We start from the raw sequence: 11,479 nt of genomic DNA, 5'->3' as shown, positions 1-11,479 counted from the left end.
TTGTGTTTTCGTGAAAACTTGATGTTGTATACTTGATTTTTCACAGTTTTGTAAAATTCTAAGATACTTTTATGGAGATCGCAACAGACGAAACTTACGGCTAAATTTATTTTCTATTCTTTCTTTGGCTCGCTAGAGCACTTATTATTTGTCAATGAAATTGAAATCGAATTTTCTTATTTGTTCTCACATAAAGACTTTTTCAACATTTCCTTGCATAAACAAACCACTATATTTTACCAGCACTTCACAATTACACTTTAATTATTTTAGTATGTTATATGTGTATTTGGTTTTTAAAACACTAATCCTTGAAGTGTAAAAGAAACCTGATTAACTAACACCTAGAAACCAGAAATAAACCCATAAACCGAACAGCGACACATGGAATCATGCACTCACGTTATTTAAATTATAATAGATGGTAACAGTTGTCTAATTACTGTAGGGATGGCAACGAGTACTCGAGTACTCGGGTACTTGCTCGGAATGTCGAGTACTCGAGTACAGTTTTAGCACTCGGATACTCGATTGTCTGTTATACATCTCCACATTTCCGCTCACTTTAGTTCCGTTGAAATATCCCCTTTGTAATACTAAATAGAATCAATTAACAACATAAATATGTTTATCCTTAGTATATTATTTGTTATAGTAGTACCAGCAACGTTCTTTCCTACTGAAGGAATGTTTTCATGTGCACAACTTGTAACAAAAAATAAAAAGTCCAACGGTCTTTCGTCTGATATTGTTAACCAGATCATATTCCTAAACGGTTCATTCCCTCTATTCCCCGCTTTTTATAAATCTGGTAAGAAAAGGTAAAATTTCATGTGGGAGTAGAAGGAAAACTTATTCAAACAAAGGATTATACTGTACAAACATTTTTTTAATCAACTGTTAATTGACCAGTGTTTTTTTTATATTATTATGATTAGAACAGGTAATAAGTTATTTTTGCATCTGTATGAATTCTGTTTCTTTTTAAACAAAATAAATACAGCCCGTAACAGAGAAGTGATCGAATTGATGTTTCTTTACCGTCAAAATTAGCTACGTTATCGACAAACTTAATTGAGTAGTGACCGACCTATTGGTACTTTACCGTTAAAAAGATTGACAATGCTGACAAACTTTCATGTGTCGATAATCAAGTTTAATACCGATAATATTGAAAATAATTCTAATAATATATGAAACAAAATATGTCCATGCACCATTTCGATTGGGCGAAAAGTAGTCATTTCATCAAAGTCAGAACAGAAAAAAAAGATTTATGATAGTATTATTTCCTTTATGTGAAAAAGCCCGCCGGAACTTTGGTTTAATTTTTAAATCTTTTTTTTCCATGTAGAACGGTGTGAATTATTCAGCTTGAAGCAAGAAAACTCTTCGATCAAACGAAGGAATCTCTGGTGTTAATTTACCAATTTTTGTCGAAATACACATACATTTCTGCTTAACCGCGTTAATTGAACAACTTAGTGCTAACACACATCTGCTAAGGCACGAAACATTTGATTTTCAGGAGGGGAAAAAGAGGGGGTATATGGTTATATATCTCAGAATATTTTAATAACCGCTTCGCTGGTCAGATTTATATGCCCCCGCCTTTAGGCGACGGGGCATTAAGATTTACCCTTGTCTGTACGTCTGTAAGTCCGGTCTATAAATTTTTTGTTAAATATATATCGGCTTGTGTATGTCGGATTGGTTTGATAATTGGTCTGAAGCTTTATCAAGGTGATTTGTACCGTGTCTCTCCTTTTCAGATCTGTCATTAGTCTACTTCCTGTTTGGCGGAGGCATCTGTGTCTCATAGACACATTTTCTCTGTTTTCTATTACAGTTTATACAGGAAAATTTTGTTGACATTTTTTTTTTCATATGACAAAATATTGAGGCAGCAGATTTTTTAAGTTAAAATCAGGGTCAGAATATTGTTTTCTAAAAACTACCAGGCCCCTTCCTCCATGAAAATTAAATGGTCCGTGGCAAAAATAAAAAATTCCCACATGTTCAACTTCAAAATTTGACCAGATTCTATTCTTAACTGTCGGATAATATACTAAGATAACATAGAAAATGTCCTGTATGGTACGATTCTGTACTCATACACGCGTAGTTGAGTACAAGTGTCCTCGTAGTGAACGTACCCGACTACGCCTGCAGTAAAAAGTGTACTCTTACGTCGGATACCGGGCAGTTTCTTTGTTATATCTGTACTTTATCAAATACATGTACATGTTAATATTTACTTAATATTAAATAGGTAAAAATTATTGCTGAAAGCCTGTTCAGGGTTTCTTTCTTGTGTATGATTATATACAATTTTTCACATGCCTGAACTCATTGACGATAACGTAAGGTGCTCTATTAGAAAAAAATGGATTTCTAGTTCGGGTTTGAAAAAGAAATTTCGCCTTTTCTTGAGCCTGTTTTGTACATTTAGTTCAACAGATATGATCCAATGGAAATTTTCATATGGAACCTTCGGTAAATAGGAAAATGAAATGATATGGGGTTATTTACAGAGAGACCACACTCCATTCATGAGAAAAACGGAGGGAATTAAAAAAATCTAGAGGTCTCCACAAGGCTTTCAACAAGGGTGGAATCTCACTCCTTCTGAAAAGCTCTAAATCGCCCCAACGTGTACATACGTTTAGTCATCAAGAGATTCTTGTTTCTCTTTTTGTGTGTCATAAACATTCAATTCGGATTTGAAATTAATTTACCGAAACATTTCCGTACATTAAATCTTAGGACGGTCATAACATTTTAAGGACGCAACAGATCGAAGTACAATTTTAAGTTGTACATAGATGTGCAATAATTCAGCTTCCTGTACATGTTCATGAAGTTCTAAATTTTGAATGTTGATTTCTTTATAAAACACCATTCTTTTACAATAAAAAATCTTAAAATGTCCGTTAACAATGAAAAAGTTTGACCATGAAAAATCACATATCTAAGAAAAGCAGTTCTTTAATTGATTATAAGAAAGTTTCAGTATATCATGTCCAATTTCTTTAATTTGAGAGTTATCCTTTAGTTACAAATGTAGCTCCATTTCTGATGGTGAAATAAAAATGAATGTCTCAGAAAGTGGTGAATTAGTTTCCATAAATGACAGATGAATCGGGCTAAGCTTAGTAACTTACAGTAAACAGACTACTGTAACATTGACGCACTCGTCGATCTGTTTAAAAGATTTGTATTTATGACCAAAAATTAATATACAACTTCATTTATAAATTAATCTGAATTTGATAGCGTCGTCACAATAATGAAAGTTATAAAAAAAAAATCTATAACCAGCAGATCTATACTTCTATAAAGAAAGTATTCTTGTACAAAAGGGTATTTATTATAAAATGGTCCTAACTATAGAATAGATAGTTTACCACAGAAATCTTAAACAGAAGTTTCGACAATTTTAAACAGAAGAGATTTGAAAATAAATTTAACTTTAAATAAACACTGAAATAATTTTAATACCTCGAAGGTGTAAAGAATAAACCAACACTCTCAATCTTTAAAAGTGTCTTCATTGCACTAACCGACGAGTTCATGTTTACAGTAGAAACAGTGGATGTGACTCCAATAAATTCATTATCATTGTAGTCATGAATATTTATCGCTTATATTAAATTGATAAAGATTTTATCGAGGTCGCACCAACTGTTTCTACAGCTAAGATCAGTTACATGTAACATGATCTCGTCGATTCGCACGACGAAGCCATTGTTTATGACAGAACACACATTCTAGATTATGTATTTTTATTTCCGTCAGTTCGAAAGTATTTGATCATTTCAACTCCTTTGTATTTCATAATATGTGTCATGAACAAAGACATATGTTCGATTGAATAATGATTTCCTCGTAACAAATGATAGAAATTTTGGAGATCCCGTATTTGATCCTTTACCATTAAAATGGAAATGCCAATGACAGAGGTTGGTTATAAAAATGTTTTACTGTGTTAAAAAAACTTCGACTTAAACAATGAAAACTTACACGTTGGACATGAAATATTTTGTCGATGAAGAAAATTAAATTATGTCACTTCTGAAATAAATTTGTCGATAACGTAACTTATTCTGACGGTAAAGAAACGCGAATTCGATCACTACTCTGTTACGGGCTGTATGAAAGAAATTAATTTAACAAATATAAGTAAATTATTTTATTACTTTTATAACACAAATTCAACTGCAGATTCAAGCAAGCATGATATAAAACAAATTAAACAACATCACTAAATCAAATCACACATTGTAGCAGAAGCATAAGACAATCACTGTATACAGATTTATTAAAGTTAATCAATCTATTCCACTTAAAGAAGGTGGAAGGCTGCATCACCAAACTCTACTGTTGTGACTTCCTGGTTGCGGTGTCTAACCTTAAGTTCGTCTAATCTGTTGTTGATTTCTACATACTTCTTTTTGGGGGCCACTCTCTTCCAACTGGCTGTATACTGGATCATGGTCAGGGTGTTTCAGAAGTTTAATTAGTTGAAAGATGTTCAGATGTGGATGCATGACATGCTTCTTCAGGTTGCTGTGTCATCCCTCTAGATGATTTATTGTCCTTGCTCCTTGTGTTAAGTAGTGGTTCAAACGGTGACTGTTCTGTTCAACCAAGTATGTTGTTACATAGTCTGTACATTGTGTTCTTGAAAGATGGAAAAGTTTGAATGTTCTCTACAAGTTCTTGTGTATTGTCGTTCCAGTCGTCGGTTCTGAGTTTATACAGTTTTCACCCATGCCATTATTTTAAATCTTTGATTATTGCTCCAAGTATTTATATTTTTAGAGTATACTTTTATTCCATATCTTAAGATTATACTTGGTTATAATATTATTTTTATTATGATTTATTAGTACAGCTAGCAGACATTTTAGATTACAAATTCAAAAAATTGAAAATACATCTAACCCCAATCTATTTATCATATTTTTTTTTATTTTTAAGTACAAATTCAAAAAATTAAAAATAAATCTAGTAACCCCAATCTATTTATCATATTTTTTCTTTATTTTTAGGTTACAAATTCAAAAAATTAAAAATAAATCTAACCCCAATCTATTTATCATATATATATTTTTTTTTTTAATTTTAAGTGTTTCTTTGATGATTTTTTTTTACAAATAAACAAGGAATTATACATAAACAGTGTACCAAATATGTTATGCTTTAAAAAAAATACATGCAAATCTTAGGTGAAATTCTAATTAACCTTGATTGTTATAAAAACAAATTATTTATCAAAACATCCATTGTTATTTGCAAGTGGGAATAGAAGGAATAGTGTTTTTAAAAAGTGGGAATAGGAGGAAGACACCTCCTAAACAAGAACAGAATCAAAGTGACCTGCGGTGAACCCTACGCAACTGATTAGAGACATTTTTAACGGTTTTTGCACACGGATCAACACTTCATGGATTAATAATTAACTGATCACAAGCCGTAAAAACTTACCTTTGTTTGTTAATCAAAACTTCTATGTAAACGTGATTGGTATGAGAAGATGTACATTTTAATTTTATTACTCTGTATTTGAAACTTAACTATAATTGTTTAATTTCAATTTAAAGATAGGCAAAAATACGAAAGCGATATTCCAACCCAAAAGTCGAAATCAAACAGGCAACGTCATGGATAAAACAAAATCAGACAAACGATAGTGCAAAAAAACAAAACACAGAAAAGGTAAGACTGAACAACACGAAACAAAAACACAAGTAAATTAATCAAGTCGTATTATGAAAAATACCAACTCCTCATGAACAGACGATACATATATTATCTACTTTGTCGGACTAAATATGCAAATATTAAGGATTTTATTGGAAAATGGTTCATGAACACGTATACAAATAATAATTTCTATTTTGATTTGTAGAAACGGCGGTCGGTAATTCATTGTTTAATTGACAAAAAAAAAACAACAGAGGATCAAGCTATTTTTGTAGTACGTTTGTCTTTCGTTAATATGTTTATGTAAGGTTATAACAAACACACTGCTTCCAACCTAAAATCAAAACTTTTCGATAGACGTTTAAGATTCATCCGAGTACTCGCGAGTACTCGAGTATCATGACCGAGTATCCGAGTATTAAAGTTCAGATCTTTTGACATCCCTACTAATACAAAACTTTGAATTTTTCGAAAAACTAAGGATTTTCTTGTCCCAGAAATAGATTACCTTAGCCGTATTTGGCACAACTTTTTGGAATTTTGGATCCTCTATGCTCTTCAACTTTGTATTGTTTGGCTTTATAACTATTTTGATATGAGCGTCACTGATGAGTCTTATGTAGACGAAACGCGCGTCTGGCGTACTAAATTATAATCCTGGTACTTTTGACAACTATTTACACCACTGGGTCGATGCCACTGCTGGTGGACGTTTCGTCCCCGAGGGTATCACCAGCCCAGTAGTCAGCACTTCGGTGTTGACATGAATATCAATAATGTGATCATTTTTATAAATTTCCTGATACAAAACTTTGAATTTTTCGAAAAACTAAGGATTTTCTTGTCCCAGGAATAGATTACCTTAGCCGTATTTAACACAACTTTTTGGAATTTTGGATCCTCTATGCTCTTCAACTTTGTATTGTTTGGCTTTATAGCTATTTTGATATGAGCGTCACTGATGAGTCTTATGTAGACGAAACGCGCGTCTGGCGTACTAAATTATAATCCTGGTACTTTTCATAACTAATTAAGTCAAAGCGAATTAATTTACTTTCGTTTGTACCAATTTTCGTGAATAGGGGGCATTTGTTTTCTCGTGAAAACTTGAGTTTGTTGTAGTAAGATACTTGTTTTCACAGTGTTGTCTAATTCTTACAAATATTCATCAAATATTTATCAGGCTCATAATTTTGCTCGCTAGAAAATTTGTTTTTGTTGAACAATTGAATTCGATTGCCTTTACGATTCAGACGTATTTGGTACAATTTTTCGGAATCACCAATTTAATTTTCTTCAACGTCGTTTTGTTTTTGTGCCTTCCAATTGGTTTTGTTTGAAACGACACTGGTGAGTATTATGATGACGAAACGCTCATTTGGTGTTTTAAACTATTAAGAAAGACAACAGTAGTATACCGCTGTTCGAAACTCATAAATCGATAGACAAAAAAACAAATCCGGGTTATAAACTAAAACTGAGGGAAACGCAGTAAATACAAGAGGAGAACAACGACACAACATTAAAATGTAACACACACAGCAACGGACTAAGCATTAGACAAAATCCGATGAGAATAACAAATATAATCTATCTCTATACTAGTATTTTATGATATTAAGAAACAAAGGTTACAACTCCCTCAGGCAAAGTTGGCTTTAGATGACTTTGGCTATTTATTTTATGTATTTTTAAGATATACATATGTAGTACTTATACCTCTTCGGATTTCAAATGTTTGGCTCTGAGCGTTCCTGATGAAGGTAAATCCAGAAATGCACCTCGTACGCAAGAAATTATTAAACGTGCTGTTTTCATTTTTTTTTTTATGAGTTTGTATGCCTTAAATGTGGCACATAACACTACAATGAGATACCTCTGAAATAATCAACAGAACGTTTTAATTACATTCTATCGGTAAGAAAATATTAATCTTTAAATAATAAAAAAAAATGTTTGTCAAAATGCTATTTATTTAATAACTGTTTTCAAATAATGTGTGTGGTTCAAGTTTTTGAAATTTTTATGTATTTTTCAAAGCTTCAAAGTAAATATTTTGTCAAAATTTTATAAAAAATGAAGAGCCAATTTGATTTTAGTCAAGGTGTTTTGAATCACATTAATTAGTGAAATGGTTATTTCCTCTAAGATTCTTTTGGTTATATAACTCATCATGTATATACATGTTGTTTTTTTCAACATAGCTGGTCCGAGGACACAGTTATTTCCCTTTGGTTTTCGTTGTCTATATATATAAATATTTGATAATAGTCCCTAGTGTGAACAGTGTGTAACTTGCAATTTTTTATACACTTTTTTCATAGCCGGGCCAGCTGGCTTTTAAAAGGCCTGAGAGTTCTAATGAAAATTAAATCCAGAAAAACGCTTCTGATAAACGAAGTTTATTTTCTTTTCGTTTAAACGATACTATAGAAAAACCAAACAAAATGATATTTTTATTTCATAAAAAAATCACATATTTTGCCAAATACGATAAGAACTATATTGTACATATGCATTGCATGTTACGTCACCACGCTATTGCGTCGGAGATTTTACGATTGAAACAAATTGCGATAAATAATCTTGCATGACTTATTGGTCGTTAGAATGTCTATTTTCTGCTTCTACGAGGAAGTATATCTTTTTAATCCTCTAATTTAGTCCTTCACGTGTCTTTCCAGGAAATGTTTAATTGTCTCCTGTAGTTTACAACCTGGATTTATCATTAACACAAATGCTTGATAAATGATGACATTTTCTATAGTGTCCTGGATTCTAGTTTTAGAAACATGTCAACCTTACAGGAAGACTGGCTGACTGGTTTATTGTTTAAAAATTAAAAGGAAATTGTTATTGCGGAAAGGTCGTAACTTTTTATTGCTGTTCTGATGATGCCGTCAATGGAAGCAAGGTTCGGCCTTAGTGTCTGTTTCTATATCGATGTTGTTTTACTATGAAATCTTTCTTTTAACAACTAAAGTAACTTTTATTGTTTTTCTTTTAAAATAATGCAGTCAATGAAAACAGGGCTTAGTCATTTGACATTGACATGGCACTGACATTTTTCTTAAGTTTGCTTCCGTATATATGTTTTTTTATATGCGGACTGAGACGGAAAAAAAGAATTAGATCTTATATTTTTAATTGCAATTCTGTAATCAACAACATCAACATGGACTTTATCTCTGATGTCTCTTGTAGCTGTTGTAGATATAAAAAAAAAACAAATAAAATCAAAGAACCTAGTTTATACGGGGTTCGACTTACAAATATTATATTGATTAAAAAGACATTAAATTAAAAAATAAAGCACCTCAAAATTAAGAAGTATATCTCTTTAATGCAAACCTCTGAATCCAATTCCAAAATGCAGGTATGATTTAACGGATCTGACATGAGTCATAACTACGTTCTGAAAATGTCCGTAATTATCAAAAAAAAACCGGTTCAATTCTTTCAGGCAAAGATGACGTTAGATACTATTTCGGTTCTTATTCATCCTAGGCTCTTAAGTATTCGGCTTTCCCTGTTAATAAGGTGAACATAATTCCAGCAAAGTGCTTCGGATATATGACATTTATACAGTTTTAATATTTGAGGCCTTTTCGGGTTTGATTTACGTTTCTAAATGTGTTAAGTTTTGGATGAACATTCTGATATTTTTGCGTTGGGCATCACTATAGTGATATTAATTGTCGAAATGCGCAATTGGTGATGAAAATTTGATACCGATATTAAGGCGCTGTTGTGTTGATCGATTTATTTTTAATTCAGAATGTAATATTCCGTTGATGTAACTTGTAAAGTATTATTATATTGAAAAAAAATCTTCGGTTGATAGCATAAGCATATACTTAGTATCTACCACGGTTAATCTTGCTCAGTAGACTTTCTATTTGTATTGATAGAGCACGATTTATATGAAACAACTGTAATTAACTACACCAGCCGAGTTAATTAAATTTAATATCACAGTTGTTTTTTTTTTCTCTCTCCAACATTTTATATACATGTAGTTCACTTACGAACACGATTTTTCTCGCAGTTACCAGAAATAACAAAGTTATTAAAATGTTTTGATCTAAAAGAGTGGCATGCAAGTGACAAAATTCTAGGAATTGTCCTAACTTTAGGATAACAATTTAGGTGTCTTAAGATGGTCTTAGGATGGTCCTTACTTTAGGTTATATTCGAATTTCGTCTTTTGATCATTTTCACGCGTATTATTTTTAAAGCAGTAGTAAAAATAGCTGAAATCCTCAATATTGATATGAATAATGCACGAGATTTGCATTTGAACTGTTAAAGAATGAAAATGACACTTCGAATTCAACTCACTCAAAAACATGTTATGATTATTGCGTATCATGTATCTTGTTTACAGTAAGTTTGTTACATTTTTATTTTTGTCTCATGTTTTGTTTCATACAGTTTAAATGTACAATTATTTTTACAAAAAATCATTTCTTACCTTTTATTTAAAACTACTTATTAGTTATTAGTTTCTAATTAACCATATTTGAAATAATAATTATTGATAAAATATGATATCATAATTTATTTTTTTCATATTCAGTTTGTATTTTCTTTTCCCCCAATACTTAGGACATCAGTTAGGACGTCCTAGCTAAGATAATTCTAAGATAGCTTCAATGTGCATGCTGAGACGTGTCGTAAGTCGGTCCTGACTTTATCGTGACTTCTGTCCTAAGAAATTGTTACGACCGATCTTAGGACAGTTTCGATAAACAGGCCCCGGATATTGCAATTGGAAACCAATCGTATTCGAACGTATATATTTGAAGTAACTTACAATATAAAAAAAGGAAACGCTAGCTTATTCTGAAACAGGATTGTTAACATTTCAATGTTAAAATTATGTGACTGTTGACTTTAATTAGATACAATAGGTTCGGAACCTTTCTGAAGATAATTAAAGACATTGGCATTGTTGAATGTTCTTTATCAATAAACTCATCATAAATACCAGGACTAAATTTTGTATATACACCAGACGCACGTTTCGTCTACAAAAGACACATCAGTGACGCTCGAATCCAAAAAAGGCCAAATAAAGTACGAAGTCAATGCACACTGGCTGATAAGGTCATTTTCCATAATTTATTTATTCAAGAATTTTGAATACTTTCTGCGTTGGTTCTATATTTGTATACTATAAAAAGTAAAATAACAAAGTTACGTGGACATAATATGACGCGAGCGCAACATAAAAAAGAAAAACAGTAGTTTATGGGAGGATAAAATCCTACTTTATAATCAACGGTTTGAAAAATCTCATTCTCAGAAAATGACAAGTAGAACCAACTGTCCGACCTAGTTTTCATACTTGTTCTTTTGTTCATTTCAGACAAACATCATACAGAAGCTCCTGAAGAAGCTTGAAAATGATAGTATAATAATTCAATTTTTCGTTCCACTGTTGATGACCTCTCACTTCACAAAATAAAGTTTAATGACTATGTTGCACCGATCTATCCCGTCCAGACTTGGGGTAATTGTAATTGTAATCGTTAATCAGTTGTAATTGATTACAATTTTTCAAGTAATCAGCGTAATCATTAATCAGCCAAAAATCTGATTACATGTAATTTAATTTAATCAATTACTTTTCAAAATACCCTGTAATCATGATTACTTTTTGATTACATTCTGATTACAATGAAAAAAATTTAAAATTGTGTTTTTGGTCATTAAAAGAACCTCTTTGTTATTCATATTTGATAAATTTTTAAACATACTAAAATGG

This window comes from Mytilus galloprovincialis, chromosome 4, assembly GCF_965363235.1.
Source record: "Mytilus galloprovincialis chromosome 4, xbMytGall1.hap1.1, whole genome shotgun sequence".
Classification (NCBI taxonomy): domain Eukaryota; kingdom Metazoa; phylum Mollusca; class Bivalvia; order Mytilida; family Mytilidae; genus Mytilus; species Mytilus galloprovincialis.
Note: the sequence above shows the minus strand (reverse complement) of the source record.